The following is an 18,290-nucleotide window of genomic DNA, read 5'->3' as shown; positions in this document are numbered from 1 at the left end:
AAATAGTAACTCATATCCTGATTTTAAAAGTCAATGAAAACTAGCCGGGTGCAGTGGCTCACACCTGTAATCCCAGCACTTTGAGAGGCCGAGGTGGGTGGATCACCTGAGGTCAGGTGTTTGAGACCAGCCTGGCCAACATGATGAAACCCTGTCACTACTAAAAATACAAAAATTAGTCAGGCATGGTGGTGGGCACCTATAATCCTAGCTACTGGGGAGGCTGAGGCAGGAGAATTGCTTGAACCTGGGAGGCGGAGGTTGCAGTGAGCTGAGATCATTCCACTGCACTCCAGCCTGGGCGACAGAGCAACACTCTGTCTCCAAAAAAAAAAAAAAAAACAATAAAAAACAAAATAAAAACTGAGTCCAGGCGCAGTAGCTCACACCTGTAATCCCAGCACTTTGGGAGGCCGAGGCTGGCAGATCACGAGCTCAGGAGATCAAGACCATCCTGGCTAACATGGTGAAACCCCGTCTCTACTAAAAATACAAAAAAATTAGCCGGGCATTGTGTCGGGCGCCTGTAGTCCCAGCTACTTGGGAGGCTGAGGCGGGAGAATGGTGTGAACCTGGGAAGCGGGGCTTGCAGTGAGCTGAGATGGCACCACTGCACTCCAGCCTGGGTGATAGAGTGAGACTCTGTCTCAAAAAAATAAATAAATAAATAAAAATAAAAACTGACTCTGAGTAGGCTCAGAAGTTGAATTTGGCAGACAAAGACTTTAAAGCACATATTATAAATATGTTCAAGGAATTAAATAAAAATGTTTAACAATGACTCAATAAATATGGAATCTCAACAAAGAAATAGAAGCTATAAAAAAAGAATCAAACAGAAATTCTAGAATTATAAAGTAAAATAACTGAAATGAAAATTTTACTAAATGAACCCAATAGCAGATTTAAGATAGCAGAGGAAAAATTTAATAAACTTGAAGATAGATCAATAATAATAATCTAGTCTGAATGATAGAGACAAAAATGATTGCAGGAAAGTGAACAGCTGGGTACAGTGGCTCACACCTGTAATCCCAGCACTTGGGGAGGCTGAGGCAGATGGATTGCTTGAGCCCAGGAGTTCAAGACCAGCCTGGGCAACATGATGAAACCCTATCTCAACAAAACATACAAAAGTAAGCTGGATATGGTGGTGTGCCCCTATAGTCCCAACTACTTGGGAGGCTGAGGCAGAAGAATCGCTTGAGCCTGGGTGGTCAAGGCTGCAGTGACCATGTTCATGTCACTGCACTCCAGCCTGGGTGACAAAGCAAGACTGTCTCAAAAAAAGAAACAAAAAAACCAAAAAACAAAAACAAAAAAACACCGAAAACAAAAAGACTCAGAGGCCAGTGGTACATCAAGCATGCCGATATACATGTAATACATGTCCAAAGGAGAGGAGACAAAGGGTCAGAAAAAAGTAGTTGAAAAAATAATACAAAGGCCAGGTACGTAGCTCACACCTGTAATCCCAGTACTTTGGGAGGCCGAGGCAGGCAGATCACAAGGTCAAGAGATTGAGACCATCCTGGCCAACATGGTGAAACCCCATCTCTACTAAAAATACAAAAATTAGCCAGGTGTAGTGGTGCGTGCCTGTAGTCCCAGCTACTCAGGAGGCTGAGGCAGGAGAATCACTTGAACCTGGGAGGCAGAGATTGCAGTGAACCGAGATCTTGCCACTGAACTCCAGCCTAGCGACAGAGTGAGACTCCATCTCAAAAAACAACAAATAATAATAATAGCCAAAAACTTTTCAAATTTGATGAAAAACATTACACATCTGAGAATCTCAATAAACCTCAAATACCTAGACACATCACGGTCAACTTGTTTAAAGACAATTGGCTACCACATGTACAAAAATTTGAACAATTCAGAGAAGATTAGCCAGTCTCCTATACAAGAATGGCATGCAAATTTGTGAAGCGTTCCATATTTTTACATGTAAATAAAAGAAAAAAGCAAATGTACTATATATAGAGAGTAATACTACTGTGTTAGATACACAGATGAATATAAAAAATCTGAGCATGGAAGAATGAATTTAAAAATAAGTGATTACAATAAAAAGACAAAAAAGATCTTTCAGGCAGCAAGAAAAAAAGACTCATCAAATATGGGGGAAGAAGTACACAATTAACGGCAGACTTCTCATCAGAAACAATGGAGACCAGGAGGCAATGGAATGAGATATTTTAAGAGCTGAAAGAAAATTACGGCCATGTGTGGTGGCTCATGCCTGTAATCTCGGCACTTTGGGAAGCCAAGGCAGGTGGACTACTTGAGCTCAGGAGTTTGAGACTAGCCTGGACAACATGGCAAGGCACCATCACTACATAAAAATTTAAAAAAATTAACTAGTTCCAGCCTGGCCAACATGGCAAAACCCTGACTGTAATAAAAATACAAAAAAAATTAGCTGGGTGTGGTGGCTAACACCAGTAATCCCAGCACTTTGGGAGGCCGAGGCGAGTGGATCACTTGAAGTCAGGAGTTTGAGACCAGCCTGGCCAACATGGCAAAACCCCGTCTCTACTAAAACTACAAAAAAATTAGCTGGGTGTGGTGGCGGGCGCCTGTAATGCCAGCTACTCGGGAGGCTGAGGCAGGAGAATCACTTGAAGCTGGGAGGCGGAGGTTGCAGTGAGCCAAGATCACACCACTGCACTCCAGCCTGGGCAACAGAGCAAGACTCCATGTCAAAATAAATAACAAGGCTGGGCACGGTGGCTCACGCCTGTAATCCCAGCACTTTGGGAGGCAGAGGCAGGCAGATCATGAGGTCAGGAGATCGAGACCATCCTGGCTAACATGGTGAAAACCTGTCTCTAGTAAAAATACAAAAAATTAGCCAGGTGTGGTGGCAGGCACCTGTAGTCCCAGCTACTTAGGAGGCTGAGGCAGGAGAATGGCATGAACCTGGGAGGCAGAGCTTGCAGTGAGCTGAGATCTTGCCACTGCACTCCAGCCTGGGCAACAGAGCAAGACTCCGTCTCTAAATAAATAAATAAATAACAAAATACAAAAAATTAGCTGGGCATGATGGTGCATACCTGTAGTCCCAGCTACTCGGGAGCCTGAGGTATGAGAATCACTTGAACCCAGGAGGCAGAGGTTGCAGTGAGCCAAATTGGCACCACTGCACTCTAGCCTCCAGCCTGGGTGACAGACTGAGACTCTGTCTCAAAAAAAAAAAAAAAAAAAGAAAGATTTAAGGGATAAAGCTAAAGCAATGCTTAGAAGAAGATTTGTAGCTTAAATGCCTTTAGTAGAAAGAAAGAAAGGTCTACAATCAATAATCTAGGCTGGGCATGGTGGCTCACGCCTGTAATCCCAGCACTTTGGGAGGCCGAGGCAGGTGGATCACCTGAGGTCAGGGGTTTGAGACCAGCCAGGCCAACATGACGAAACCCCATCTCTACTAAAAATACAAAAACTAGCTGGGTGTGGTGGCACATGCCTGTAATCCCAGCTACTTGGGAGGCTGAGACAGAGAATCGCTTGAACCTGGGAGGCAGAGGTTGTAGCTGGCCGACATTGTACCAGTGCACTCCAGCCTGAGTGACAGAGCAAGACTCTACCTCAAAAAAATAAAAAACAAAATAAAATAAAATCAATAATCCAGTCTTTCACTTCAAGAAGCTGGAAAAATAAGAGTAAATCAAACATAAAGTAAATAGAAGAAAGAACATAATAAACGCCAGACTGAAAAATCAATGAAATAGAAAACAAAAACTTTAGAGGCAGGAGAATCGCTTGAACCTGGGAGGCAGAGATTGCAGTGAACTGAGATCTTGCCACTGAACTCCAGCCTGGAGACAGAGTGAGACTCCATCTCAAAAAACAAAAAAAATAATAATAATAGCCAAAAACTTTTCAAATTTGATGAAAAATATTACACATCTAAGAATCTCAATAAACCTCAAATACCTAGACACATCACGGTCAACTTGTTTAAAGACAATTGGCTACCACATATACTAAAATTTGAACAATTCAGAGACGATTAGCCAGTCTCCTGTACAAGAATGGCATGCAAATTTGTGAAGCACTCCATATTTTTACATGTAAATAAAAGAAAAAAGCAAATGTACTATATATATAGAGTAATACTACTAGTTCTTTGGAAAGATCAACAAAACAGACATATCTTTAGCTAGATTGCCCAAGAAAAGAGGAAAGAACATACACATTACCAAAATCAAGAATGAAAGAAGGGACATCTTGTCCAAGTGTGGTGGCTCATGCCTGTAATCCCAGCAGTTTGGGAGGCCGAGGCAGGCAGATCAAATGAGGTCAGGGGTTTGAGACCAGCCTGGTCAACATAGTGAAACCCTGTCTCTATTAAAAACACAAAAAAATTAGCCAGACGTAGTGGCGAATGCTTGTAGTCCCAGCTACTCAGTAGGCTGAGGCAGGAGAATTGCCTGAATCCAGGAGGTGGAGGCTGCAGTGAGCCAACATCATGCCACTGCACTCCAGCCTGGGCGGCAGAGTGAGACTCCGTCAAAAAAAAAAAAAAAAAAAAAGAAAGAAAGAAGGAAGGAAGGAAGGAATTGTAGGGAATTTAAATGATATGGAGAAAACCCTAGAAAGAGACAAATTAACAAAGCTAACTAAAGAAAGAAAAAAAGAAAATCCAAATAGACCTATACCAAGTAAAAGGAAAAGAATTTGGATTTAAAATCGTCCCACAAGAAAATGCCCAGGTCCAGATGCTTTATTGCTAAATTATGTCAACACTTAAAGAACAGGCCAGGCACAGTGGCTCACGCCTGTAATCCCAGCACTTTGGGAGGTGGAGGCGGGTGGATCACCTGAGGTCAGGAGTTCAAGACCAGCCTGACCAACATGGTGAAAGCCTGTCTCTACTAAAAATACAAAAATTAGCCAGGCATGGTGGCGCACACTTGTAATCCCAGCTACTTGGGAGCCTGGGGCAGGAGAATCACTTGAACCCGGGAGGCAGAGGTTGCAGTGAGCCAAGATCGCACCACTGCACTCCAGCCTGGGCAACAGAGCAAGACTCTGTCTCAAAACAAACAAACAAACAAACAAAAAGCAAAATAAGAGGATAAAGAGAGGCCAGGCGTGGTGGCTTACGCCTGTAATCCCAGAACTTTGGGAGGCTGAGGTGGGCGGATCACTTGAGCTCAGAAGTTCAAGACTAGCTTGGACAACATAAGGAGACCCCCATCTCCACAAAAAAATTTTAAAATTAGGGCCAGGCAAGGTGGCTCATGCCTATAATCCCAGCACTTTGGGAGGCAGAAGCAAGCAGATCACCTGAGGTCAGGAGTTCAAGACCAGGCTGGCCAACATGGTGAAATGCTGTCTCTACTAAAAATACAAAAATTAGCCAGGCATGGTGGCAGGCACCTGTAATTCCAGCTACTCAGGAGGCTGAGGCAGGATAATCGCTTGAACCCACGAGGCAGAGGTTGCAGTGAGCTGAGATCGCACCACTGCACTCCAACCTGGGTGACAGAGTGAGACTCCATCTCAAAAAAAAAAGAAAAAAAATCTGCTAAAATTACTTTGTATTTATATACAAAAAAGAGTCACATTCTGAGATCATATAATTATAAACAAGTTTTTCACCTATATGCACTATGGTAGGACATTCTAAAGTCATGTAGGACATACATAGAACAAGTCTTTGTTGCGAGTCTTGCAGAATGTTTAGAATATCTGGACTCTGACTACTAAATGTAAGAATTACTGCCCCTTTCCCACCCATTGTGAAACAACATTGACAAAAATTCTGACTACAATTTTTTTTTTTTGAGACAGGGTCTCTGTTGCCCAGGCTGGAGTGTAGCAGCGTGATCTCGGCTCATTGCAGCCTCAACCTTCTGGGTTCAAGCAATTCTCCCACCTCAGCCTCCTGAGTAGCTGGGACCACAGGCATGCACCACCATGCCTGGCTAATTTTTGTATTTTTTGTAGAAAAGGGCTTTTGCCATGTTGCCCAGGCTGGTCTCAAACTCCTGGGCTCAAGCAATTTGCCCACCTCAGCTTCCCAAAGTGCTGGATTTACAGGCATGTACTCACACACCTGGCCTTACAAATTTTCAAAATTCTCCCTACGAGATTGTAGTATTCCTGGTTTTAAAAACTGGTCTAGGCCAGGCACAGTGGCTCATGCCTGTAATCTCAGCACTTTGGGAGGCCAAGGCGGGTGGATCACCTGAGGTCAGGAGTTTGAGACCAGCCTGGCCAACATGGTGAAACCCCATCTCTACTAAAAATACAAAAAAATTAGCTGGGAATGGTGGTGGGTGCCTGTAATCCCAGCTACTTGGGAGGCTGAGGCAGAAGAACTGCTTGAACCTGGGAAGCAGAGGTTGTAGTGAACTGAGATCACGCCATTGCACTCCAGTTTGGATGACACAGAGCAAAACTCTGTCTCAAAAAAAAAAAAAAAAAAAGGTCTAATAGAAGTTCTTCTACCTGGAAACATGAGTATGTGGTATAAGAATAATGAGCACATATTACTTTAGAAACTATGAAAATAAAACCAATTTTTTCTTCTTTTTCAAAGTGACAGGGGAGAGATCTCGATGGAGGATATGGTGACTTTTTTTGTTTTTTGAGACAGGCTCTCACTTTGTTACTCAGGCTGGAGTGCAGTGGCCGAGATCTTGGCTCACTGCATCCTCGACCTCCTGGGCTCAAGTGATCCTCCCACCTCAGCTCCCCAGGTAGCTGGAACTACAGGCATGCTCCACCATGCCTGGCTAATTTTTTGTATTTTTTGTAGAGACGTGGTTTCATCATGTTGCCCAGGCTGGTCTCAAACTTCTGAGTTCAAGCAATCCACCCACCTTGGCTTCCCAAAATGCTAGGATTATAGGCGTGAGCCACGGCACCCAGCCGTATATGGTGACTTTTGATATTCTTTTCTTTCCTTTTGATTTTTTTTCTTTTTTTTTGTAGTGATGGGGGTCTTAGTATGCTTTCCAGGCGGCTGGTCTTGAACTCCTGGCCTCAAGTGATCCTCCCACTTCAGCCTTCCAAAGTGTGGAGATTACAGGCTTGAGCCACCGCACTCAGCCCTAAATGTGTTTGTTGTTTTTTGTTAAAGAGCCGGGGCTGCTCTGCTTATGGAGTAGCCATTCTTTTATTCCTTTACCAGAAAAAGAAGAATAAAAGAGCCAGGCCTGAATGGGGGTATGTCTCACTATGTTGACCAGGCTGGTCTCGAATTCCTGGGCTCAAGTGATTCTCACGCCCGGGATGGAAGGCATGAACCACCGCGCCCAGCCACTTTACTTCTTCACAAGTGTATCTCTGAAGATCACTGCCACATAAACCTTCTACATGGAACTCTCCATATCAGGGCCTGTTTCCAGGGAGAACCAATCTAAGACATTTAGTTTTTCCAACCCACACACTTTGTACCATTAGCCACCCTCCTTGAGTCTTTCAGGTTAAAGAATATCAAAAGTCAGACTGGGTGTGGCAGCTCCTGCCTGTAATCCCAATACTTTGAGAGGCTGAGGTGGGATGATCACTTGAGATCAGGAGTTCAAGACCAGCTTGGGCAACATAGTGAGACCCCCATATCTACCAAATAAATAAATAAATAAATAAATAAAAACATTCAGAACAGGGATCTCTGAGAGAAGAAAATATTTTAAAAACCAATTTTGGTGGCGGGGGACAGTCATGCTCTGTCACCCAGGCTGGAGTGCAGTGGTGCAATCTCGGCTCCGTGCAACCTCTGCCTCCTGAGTTCAAGTGATTCTCCTGCCTCAGCCTCCTGAGTAGTTGGGATTACAGGTGTATGCGCCAACACATCTGGCTAATTTTGTATTTTTATTAGAGACAGAGTTTCACTATGTTGGTCAGGCTGGTCTCGAACTCCTGACCTCAAATGATCCACCCACTTCACCCTCCCAAAGTTCTGGGATTACAGGCATGAGACACCACACCCAGCAGAAAAAAAAAAATTTTTTTTAAGTTAAGAAGGCAGAATTGAGCAGAGGGAGTAGCTGACACACAATGTGGTTGCAGCAGAACCTTAACTGATCCTTGGATTTTACAGACAGCCCTGGAATGAAGATAATTTTTCAAAGCTGTCCCAAATGAAGGCAAAGGGACCATGATTTTGTGTCACTGCATTAGCCAATCATTGGCTGCAGGAAAGAAAGGTCAAAACAATTTCCTGTGGCTGATGGTAATGTCCAGTAAGGGAGGCAGCAGTGGGCCATCAGTGGCTGATATTCCTAGCAGCTGGGGAGTAGGCTCATGATCCTAGAAAGGGAATCTGGGTGAAACACCGGTGTTTTCTACAGTTTACCACTTGCACTACTCAGATCCTTTTTTTTTTTTTTGAGACAGAGTCTCGCTCTGTCGCCCAGGCTGGAGTGCAGTGGGGCGATCTTAGCTCACTGCAACTTTGCTTCCTGGGTTCAAGCAATTCTCTACCTCAGCCTCCCAAGTAGCTGGGATTACAGGCACCTGCCACCACACCCGGCTAAATTTTTTTGTATTTTTAGTAGAGATGGGGTTTCACCATCTTGGCCAGGCTGGTCTTGAACTCCTGACCTCGTGATCCACCCGCCTCAGCTTCCCAAAGTGCTGGGATTACAGGCGTGAGCCACCGCATGATTCATTCTTCTTTTTGTTGTTGTTTTTTGCTTTTTGAGACAGCGTTTCACTCTGCCGTCCAGGCTGGAGTGCAGTGGCACAATCTCTGCTCACTGAAACTTTTGCCTTCCGGGTTCAAGCGATTCTCCTGCCTCAGCTTCCGGAGTAGCTGGGATTACAGGCGTGCACCACCATGCCCAGCTAAATTTTCTTTTTTTTGAGACGGAGTTTCGCTCTTGTTGCCCAGGCTGGAGTGCAATGGTGCAATCTCGGCTCACCGCAACTTCTGCCTCCCGGGTTCAAGCGATTCTCCTGCCTCAGCCTCCTGAGTAGCTGGGATTACAGGCATAAGCCACAATGCCCAGCTAATTTTTTTTTTTTGTATTTTTAGTAGAGATGTTGTTTCACCATGTTGGCCAGGCTGGTCTTGAACTCCTGACCTCAGGTAATCCACCTGCCTCGGCCTCCCAAAGTGCTGGGATTACAGGCGTGAGCCATCGTGCCTGACCCAATTCATTCTTCTTATAGTTAGTTTGCCCTGTTGGGGAAAAGCATCTATAGCGTTCTGATTGGTTTCATTTCCTGGGGGAACTTTGAGAGAAGGATTAAGTGGAAAAGTTTATAGCCTTTTTACTGCTGCAATTAGTTTTGAGGTTCGAAGAACTTCTCATTATCACCTCCTGTACCACTAATGCCAGATTCTCCTCACTTTTGGCTAGCACTTCTGCTGGTCTAGAGAGCTGGGTAGCAGGGTGACCCAGACCCTAAATCCTGAGAGTGCCTTTGGTTACCATGTGGCTGCTATACTTTTCTATTTACTGTTAGAATTCTTTTCTATTTACTGTTAGAATTGATCACAGTAGCACCAAGAGGCATCCCAGTGGATGACCTGAATGCCAAAGTATTCTTCCTGGCCAGGCATGGAGGCTCACGCCTGTAATCCCAGCACTTTAGGAGACTGAGACAGGAGGATTGCTTGAGCCCAAGAGGTTGAGCTTGCAGTGAGCTATGATCACGCCACTGCAGTCTAGCCTGGCTGACAGAGCAAGACTGTCTTTAATTTAAAAAACAAGGCTGGGCGCAGTGGCTCATGCCTGTAATCCTTGCACTTTGGGAGGCCGAGGTGGGTGGATCACTTGAGGTCAGGAGTTCGAGACCAGCCTGGCCAGCATGATGAAACCCCATCTCTACCAAAAATACAAAAAATTAGCTGTGTACGGTGGCGCGCACCTGTAATCCCACCGACTCAGGAGGCTGAGGCAGGAGAATCACTTGAACCCAGGAGGTGGAGATTGCAGTGTGCCAAGTTCACGCCACTGCACTCCAGCCTGGGCAACAAGAGCAAAACTCCATCTAAAAAAAAAAAGGCCGGGCACAGTGGCTCACACCTGTAATCCCAACATTTTGGGAGGCCGAGGCAGGTGGATCACTTGAGGTCAGGAATTCGAGACCAGCCTGGCCAACATGGCAAAACACCATCTCTATTAAAAATACAAAAATTAGCCAAGCTTAGTGGCATGTGCCTGTTATCTCACCTACTCAGAAGGGTGAGGCAGGAGAATCGCTTGAACCTAGGAGGCGGAGTGTGCAGTGAGCCGAGATCGCGCCATTGCACTCCAGCCTGGGTGACAGAGTGAGACTCCGTCTCAAAAAAAAAAAAAAAAAAAAAAACTTGGCACAGTGGCTCATGCCTGTAATCCCAGCATTTTGGGGGCAGGCAGATCACCTGAGGTCAAGAGTTCAAGACTAGCCTGGCCAACATAGTGAAACCCTGTCTCTACTAAAAATACAAAAATTAGCCAGGCGTGGTGGCGGGTGCCTGTAATCCCAGCTACTTGAGAGGCTGAGGCAGGAGAATTGTTTGAACCTGGGAGGTGGAGGTAGCAGGTCAGCTGAGATTGTGCCATTGCACTCCAGCCTGGGCAACAGAGACTCCATCTCAAAAAAAAGTAAGATCAGTAGATCCTTTTGTCACATGCCCACTGCCATACCCCCACTGCTGTAATGTTGATCTTCTAGAGTAAAGTAATGTAATTCAGATTTCATTGTTTTCCATGTTTTTTTTTTTGTTTTTTGTTTTGGTTATTGTTGTTGGAGTCTCACTGTGTGGCCCTGGATGGAGTGCATTGGCATGATCTTGGCTCACTGCAACCTCTGCCTCTCAAGTTCAAGCAAATCTCCTGCCTCAGTCTCCCAAGTAGCTGGGATTATAAGTGCGCACCACCATGCCCTGCTAATTTTTGTATTTTTAGTAGGGACGGGGTTTCACCACATTGGCCAGGCTGATCTCAAACTCTTAGCCTCAAGTGATCCAACCGCCTCAGCCTCCCAAAGTGCTGGGATTACAGGTGTGAGCCATCGTGCCCGGCCAGACTTCATGTTGATGGATCAAACACTCTGTAAGTCCTTGGAGAGTGGTACTAGTTACGGGCAGACCCTAGGGGCAGGAAAGGCAAACCTATATTCAGAATACGTGTCAATTTCAGTCAAAGGTGGTGGGGTGTAATGTCATCAACTTGTCCCTGAACGGCTGCTTGTTCTTCTCGTGGGATAGAACCATATGGGGGCTTAGCCCTGGCGTTTATTAATGACAGATTGAACACTGGCAGCAGCCATAGCTATTTCAGCCTTGGTGAGTAGGAGTTTGTATTAGTCAGGGTTCTCCAGAGAGACAGAACCAATAGGATATACTGGAGGGAGAGAGAGAGAGAGAGAGAGAGAGAGAGAAGAAGAGGGGATTTTAAAGCTCAGTCTACTGACTCATATGTCAATCTCCCCTGGAAACACCCTCATAGACATATCCAGAAACAATGCTTCACCAGCCATGGAGGCGTCCCTCAATCCAGTCAAGTTGACACCTAAAATTAGTCATCACAGAGCTCATGCTGGTGGGCCCATGCATCACCTCCATCTCTACGACCAGTTACTCCATTCATTGTACCCATTGTTCAGAGCTGGGGTGGCTGATGACAATGGCTGAGTCATTCTGTCTACTTATCTGTTCAATGCTTCCTTTGTAATGGATGCTCTCTGGTGGGCATAACATGTTGTACAAAGATCGTACACTTCAAGACCACTCCCATCGTTACAGAGTCTCACTCTGTTGCCCAGACTGGAGTGCAGGGCTGCAATCATAGCTCACTGAAGCCTTGAATTCCTGGGCTCAAGCAATCCTCTTACCTCAGCCTCCCAAGCTGGACCACAGGCGTGTGCCACCATGCCCTGGCTCTCAGACCTTTTTGTCCTTGTTCTTTCACTCTTTATTCTCAAGCCCCTGACGAACCAACCGGGGCATTTGCCACTGACTATGTGACTGTGTGAATATTCTGCCCATGTGAATATTCTCATGTAGGGCTACTTCTCTTTCCACACAAAGGGGATGACCAGATATACTGTCCAAATCTTTGTCCCTGGAAGGATTTATTTCCCCTCACCACTATCTTCCAGAGCTGCTTCTGAGTGAGGCTGCAATGCAGCAGGATTCTCTTTTTTGGCTTTTCCCCATTTACCATGCCAATCCATCTGTGAGTGAAGCTTGGGCTTTTGCCTTCCCTGTCAGCAAGTCACAGGGATCCCTGACAGGGCCATAGGTGAGAGCTGAAGAGAGATGTCAGTGCAACACTGCTGAGTGACCTGGGAGTCTGGGCCACTTGCTTTGAAGCTTGCTTTGCCCTCTGATCCTGCTTATGCCTGATATCAAAGATGCCACCTCTATCTTACAATGTTTTTGTTGTTGTTGTTGTTTTGTTTTGTTTTTTGAGACAGGATCTCACTCTGTCGCCACAATATGTTCTTGCTGGGCCCACTCTTCCTAATGACATGGAGGATCTGACAGAGCCCAGCTTTTGATGGTTAGTTCTGGCCACTTGGTTACTTGATGTCCTATAGTCAGGTTCTGTGTCTCTACCGGAGCCCAGGAGCATTTCAAGAGCTGCTTTTCAAGTGGTGGGTATTTTCCTGCTGCAGATGGCATGGATTTGCTCCAGAGCTTCAGGGGCCTACATTATGATTCTCCTCTGAGAGCTTGCCAAACCAAAACCAACATCTTCTCCAACCACAGACATTCCAGTCTCTTACGTTCTGCTAGGTCACAAGGCTGCAGAGGCCTTTTCTGCTTTTGGCCCCACTCAAAGTTGATGTCTTTCAGTGTCAGCTAGTAAATTGGTCAGGGTTGTATTCCTAACTGTGAAATATTGCTCCAGAGTCCTAAGAAGATTGGCATTGCACTTCTTTTTTTCTTAGTGGTGGGAGGCATGAGATGCAATATCTGACCTTGACTTTGGATAGATATCCCAGCATGTCTCAGACCACTGGACCTCTAAAAACTTAACCAATGTAGAAATTTCCTGAAACTTTGCAGGGTTTTATTTCCCACTCTCTGAATACATGTATCTTTCCAAGGCCTCCAATATACTTCTTGCTCTTCCCGTATGATTAGCATGATGTTATACATATACAGTAGACTGGGCCACTTGCTTTGAAGCTTGCTTTGGAGCTAATATGATGTTCTTCAGAATGTTCATATAGTCAAGATGCCTTCAGAGTATATTATGACAGAGGGCCAGAGAGTTAACATAATCCTGGAGTCAGGCATGGTGGCTCACGCCTGTAATCCCAGCACTTTGGGAGGCCGAGGCAGGCAGATCATTTGAGGTCAGGAGTTCGAGACCAGCCTGACTAACATGGTGAAACCTTGTCTCTACTAAAAATACAAAATTAGCTGGGCATGGTGGTATACACCTGTAATCCCAGCTACTTGGGAGGCTGAGGCAGGAGAATTGCTTGAACCTGGGAGGCGGAGGTTGCAGTGAGCCGAGATTGCACCATCGCACTCCAGCCTGGGCAACAAGAGCGAAACTCCGTCTCAAAAACAAAAAACAAAAAATGTTAAGAAGGCAGAACTGGCCAGACATGGTGGCTCATGCCTCTAATCCCAACACTTTGGGAGGCCAAGGTGGGCAGATCACTTGAGGTTAGGAGTTCGAGACCAGCCTGGCCAACATGACTAAACCCCATCTCTACTAAAATTACAAAAATTAGCTGGACGTGGTGGCGTGCACCTGTTATCCCCCTACTCAAGAGGCTGAGGCAGGAGAATTGCTTGAACCCAGGAAGCGGAGGTTGCAGTGAGCTGAGATTGTGCCACTGCCCTCCAGGCTGGGTGACAGAGTGAGACTATCTCCAAAACAAAACAAAACAAAAAAACATAATCTTGGGACAAGCCCATAAACAAACATTGTTGTCCTTCCCATGTGGATGCAAATGATCCTGCTTCTGATTCTCCTTCTGATCTATTTGGGATGGAAAATAACATTCACAAACCAAATTAATGGCGTACACCAACACCCGGGGGCTATAATAAACTGTTTTACAAAGTTACCATGTGGGACACAGCAACTGCAATTGGGGTTGTTGTTTGGTTAAGTTTGGGGTACACTGCTGCCATCTGCCATGATCTAATCAATTTTTACAGGAGGTGAGGCAGGAGAATCACTTGAACCCAGTAGGTGGAGGTTGCATTGAGCTGAGATTGCCCCACTACACTCCAGCCTGGGTGACAGAGCAAGACAGAAAAAAAAAAAAAGATTAGCAATTATGGTTCAGGAGTCATGCAGCTGGAGCCTACAAGATTCTGACCCTCTCTAAACTGCTCCTAAGATCAGTGCTTGAGATATTTTGCAGACTCTGCACTTGATGGATCAGCTAGCACCACCCAGATCGATTAACTGGCTCATCTGATCTTGTGGCCCCCACCCAGGAACTGACTCAGCACAAGAAGACAGCTTCGACTCCCTATGATTTCATCTCTGACCTGACCTATCAGCACTCCTGGCTCACTGACTTCCCCCACTCACTAAGATGCCCTTAAAAACTCTGATCCCCTCATGTTTGGGGAGAACGGATTTCAGTAATAATAAAACTCTGGTCTCCTGCACAGCCAGCTCTGTGTGAATTACTCTTTCTCTTTTGGAATTCCCCTGCCTTGATAAATCATCTCTGTCTAGGCAGTGGGCAAGGTGAACCCATTGGGTGGTTACACCAGGGTGTTAAATCCTATGTCACAGGCGAGTGTTCCCATATCAATAAATTCTTCCATATCTATACCTTCCATGTCTAACTTTATGTTCCACCTCCCTTGATCCAACATTCTCAGTATCCAGTTCCATGTGTCTCTCCCAAATTCTGCAGGTACATATTAACAAGATCCTGAAGTTCCTTTACCATATATTTTCTCCCTTCTCTTAGTAGGCCAGAACATTCTTTTTGGGTCTTTGCTAGAATTCAATCCTTGTTATTTGTCTTGTTGCCAGGAGAGGAGGTGGCGATAGATCCTGGAGAGGATGAGTATCATCTTGTAAAGCACCTGCTTCCTTTGAAGCCTTTGTATGATCATTTTGCAAGTGAAGAGTGAGCCAACTGGGCATGGTGGCACATGCCTGTAGTCCCAGCTACTCTGGAGGTTGAGGCATGAGAATTGTTTGAGCCCAGGAGATGGAGGTTGCAGTGAGCTAAGATTGCACTACTGCACTCCGGCCTGGGCAACAGAGTGAGACCCTGATATGGTTTGACTGTGTCGCCACCCAAATCTCATCTTGAATTCCCTCGTGTTGTGGGAGTGACCTGGTGGGAGGTAATTAAATCATGGGGGGTAGGTCTTTCCCATGCTGTTCTTGTGATAGTGAGTAAGTCTCACGAGATCTGATAGTTTTGTTGTTATTGTTGTTGTTGTTTGAGACAGAGTTTTGGTCTTGTTGCCCAGGCTGGAGTGCAATGGTGCCATCTAGGCTTGCTGCAGCCTCTGCCTCCCAGGTTCAAGAGATCCTCCTGCCTCAGCCTCCCAAGTAGCTGGAACTACAGGTGCCTGCCACCATGCCTGGCTAATTTTTTGTATTTTTAGTAGAGACAAGTTTTCGCCATGTTCGTCAGGCTGGTCTTGAACTCCTGACCTCAGGTGATCTGCCTGCCTACGCCTCCCAAAATGCTGCGATTACAGGCATGAGCCACTGCACCTGGCCAGAGATCTGATGGTTTTATAAGAAGGAGTTTCCCTGGGCAAGCTCTCTTTGCCTGCTGCCATCCATGTAAGATGTGACTTGCTCCTCCTTGCCTTCTGCCATGATTGTGAGGCATCCCCAGCCATGTGGAACTGTGAGTCCATTAAACCTTTTTCCTGTAATAAATTACCCAGTCTTGGTATGTTTTTACTAGCAGCATGAAAATGGACTAACACAGACGCTGTCTCAAAACACACACACACACACACACACACACACACACACATATATATATAGTGAGCTAACTCTGCAGGCTTGGACAGAGGTTTCAGAGGAATCTGGGGACTCAAGATTCTGTTGTATCTACTTAGATGTCTCTATCCCGTCTCAAGATCCTACAGTTTTTCTTTTTGACCCTAACCTTGGCATAGGAGATCTACAGGGGCTGAGAATTCAACCTTCTCTAAAGATCTACTACTTATATAATTAACACTTGAGCTGCTCCTTCACTCAATGCCCAATGGATACAAGGGATTAGGTTTTCCTTAAATGCTGTCAAAAAGGCCTGTTGGCTTTTATAGTCTGCCTTGATGTGGTGATTAGTTTTTTTGTTTGTTTGTTTTTGTTTTTTTTTGAGGGAGTCTTGCTCTTGTCACCTAGGCTGGAGTGTAGTGGCACGATCTCTGCTCACTGCAACCTCTGCCTCCTGGATTTGAGTGATTCTCCTGCCTCAGCCTCCAGAGTAGCCAGGCTGACTAAAAATGATCCGCCTGCCTCAGCCTCCCAAAGTGCTAGATTTATAGGCTTGAGCCACCTCACCTGGCCCGTATATGGTATTTTTTAAAACTGCATATTGGCTGGGCGCAGTGGCTCACACCTGTAATCCCAGCACTTTGGGAGGCCGAGGCTGGCGGATCACCTGAGGTTGGGAGTTCTAGACCAGCCTGACCAACATGGAGAAACCCCGTCTCTAATAAATACAAAATTAGCCGAGCTTGGTGGCACATGCCTGTAATCCCAGTTACTCGGGAGGCTGAGGCAGAAGAATCACTTGAACCCGGGTGGCAGAGGTTGCGGTGAGCCGAGATCGCATCACTGCACTCCAACCTGGGCAACAAGAGCGAAATTCCATCTCAAGAGAAAAAAAAAACTGCATATTGTCTGTTTCCACCTACTAGAACGTAAGCTCTAGGAGGGCAGAGACTATGTTTTGTTCACCACTGTTTCTCCAGTGTCTAGAAGTAGATACTTTGAATGCATTTAATTGGAGGCTTGAGATATGAAGAAGTAGGATGCAGTTACTTCATGCAGAGCAAGAGTGGCATGCACCCAGAGAAGGCCAGGTGGAGCTCAGCATGAGTGTGAAGGCCTCATGTCAAGCCATGTCAGGGGACACAAAGATGGAGTATTCTTTTTTTGTTGTTGTTAGACAGAGTCTCGTTCCGTCGCCCAGGCTGGAGTGCAGTGGTGCGATCTCAGCTCACCGCAACCTCCGCCTCCCGGGTTCAAGCGATTCTCCTGCCTCAGCCTCCCGAGTAGCTGGGACTACAGGAACCCGCCACCATGCCCTGCTAATTTTTGTATTTTTAGTAGAGACGGGGTTTCACCATGTTAGCCGGGATGGTCTCAATCTCCTGACCACGTGATCGGCCCGCCTCGGCCTCCCAAAGTGTTGGGATTACAGCCTGAGCCACCGTGCCCAGCCAAAGATGGAGTATTCTCTAACCTGTGTGACACTTGGCATAAGGGAAGTACGAGCACTCAATGTGTGAGTTTCATTCCCACAGTCTATGGTCTTCAGCCCAGTCTCTCCAGATGCCTATTGAGTTCTTCAAGCATCCAAATGGTTTGGGGAAAGGCTTCAGGTTCTAAATGAGAGGCTTTGTGGGTTACCAGTTGGAGAGTCAGAAGATCTGGATTTGAATTCACTCAGCCATGAAATAATTATGTGATCTTGGGCCAGACATGGTGGCTCACGCTTGTAATCCCAGTACTTTGGGAGGCCAAGGAAGGTGAATCACTAGAGGTCAGGAGTTTGAGACCAGACTGGCCAACATGGTGAAACCCCATTTTTACTAAAAAATATAAAAATTAGCTGGGCATGCTGGTGCACACCAGTAGTCCCAGCTACTTGGGAGGCTGAGGCAGGAGAATCGCTTGAACCTGGGAGGTGGAGGTTGTAGTGAGCTAAGATGGTGCCACTGCACTCTTGCCTGGGAGACAGAGCAAGACTGTCTGAAAAAAAAAAAAACAAAAACCAGAAACAAAAAATTGTATGATCTTGGGGAGTTCTAAGGCCCACTAGCCTCATCTGTAGAATGGAAGCAATAGTACTATTTTGTAGAGCTGACTTCAGGACCAAGAGATCTAACGTATATGAAGCAGGGTACTTCCTTCGATTTGTCAGGATGGGGGAGGCTAGTCCTGTGATGAATGGGAATGAAGGATAGAAGAGACAGAGATTGGGCAAACTTCAGGCTCTGTGCTCATAGCCTGCTCCCAGACATTCTCCTGTTATCTCTCTGTTTCCTAGCCTACACATGTGCACAGACAGTAGATGCTGTTCAGGAATTGAGCTAATGGTTTTTGTTTGTTTGTTTGTTTGTTTGTTTTGAGATGGAGTCTCGTTCTGTCACCTAGGCTGGAGTGCAATGGCGCTATCTCAGCTCACTGCAACCTCGGCCTCCTAGGTTC

The 18,290-nt window shown here is 45.8% G+C and overlaps 1 long non-coding RNA gene and 2 other non-coding genes across 3 annotated transcripts in view; 2 read left to right on the top strand and 1 right to left on the bottom strand.

Annotated features, from left to right (window-relative positions):
* LOC129397930 (uncharacterized) overlaps positions 1 to 18,290 on the bottom strand; it is a 30,809-nt gene that overhangs the window by 11,067 nt on the left and 1,452 nt on the right. The gene's annotated exons all lie outside the window — the stretch shown is intronic.
* LOC112438364 (U6 spliceosomal RNA) lies at positions 1,836 to 1,946 on the top strand. Its single transcript, XR_003026803.1, has one exon. It is a non-coding gene; the product is annotated as a U6 spliceosomal RNA (small nuclear RNA).
* LOC112438353 (U6 spliceosomal RNA) lies at positions 3,959 to 4,069 on the top strand. Its single transcript, XR_003026797.1, has one exon. It is a non-coding gene; the product is annotated as a U6 spliceosomal RNA (small nuclear RNA).

Source organism: Pan paniscus, chromosome 1, assembly GCF_029289425.2.
Source record: "Pan paniscus chromosome 1, NHGRI_mPanPan1-v2.0_pri, whole genome shotgun sequence".
Lineage (NCBI taxonomy): Eukaryota > Metazoa > Chordata > Mammalia > Primates > Hominidae > Pan > Pan paniscus.
The sequence above is the reverse complement of the archived record's forward strand: the minus strand, read 5'-3'. Positions and strand labels throughout refer to the sequence as shown.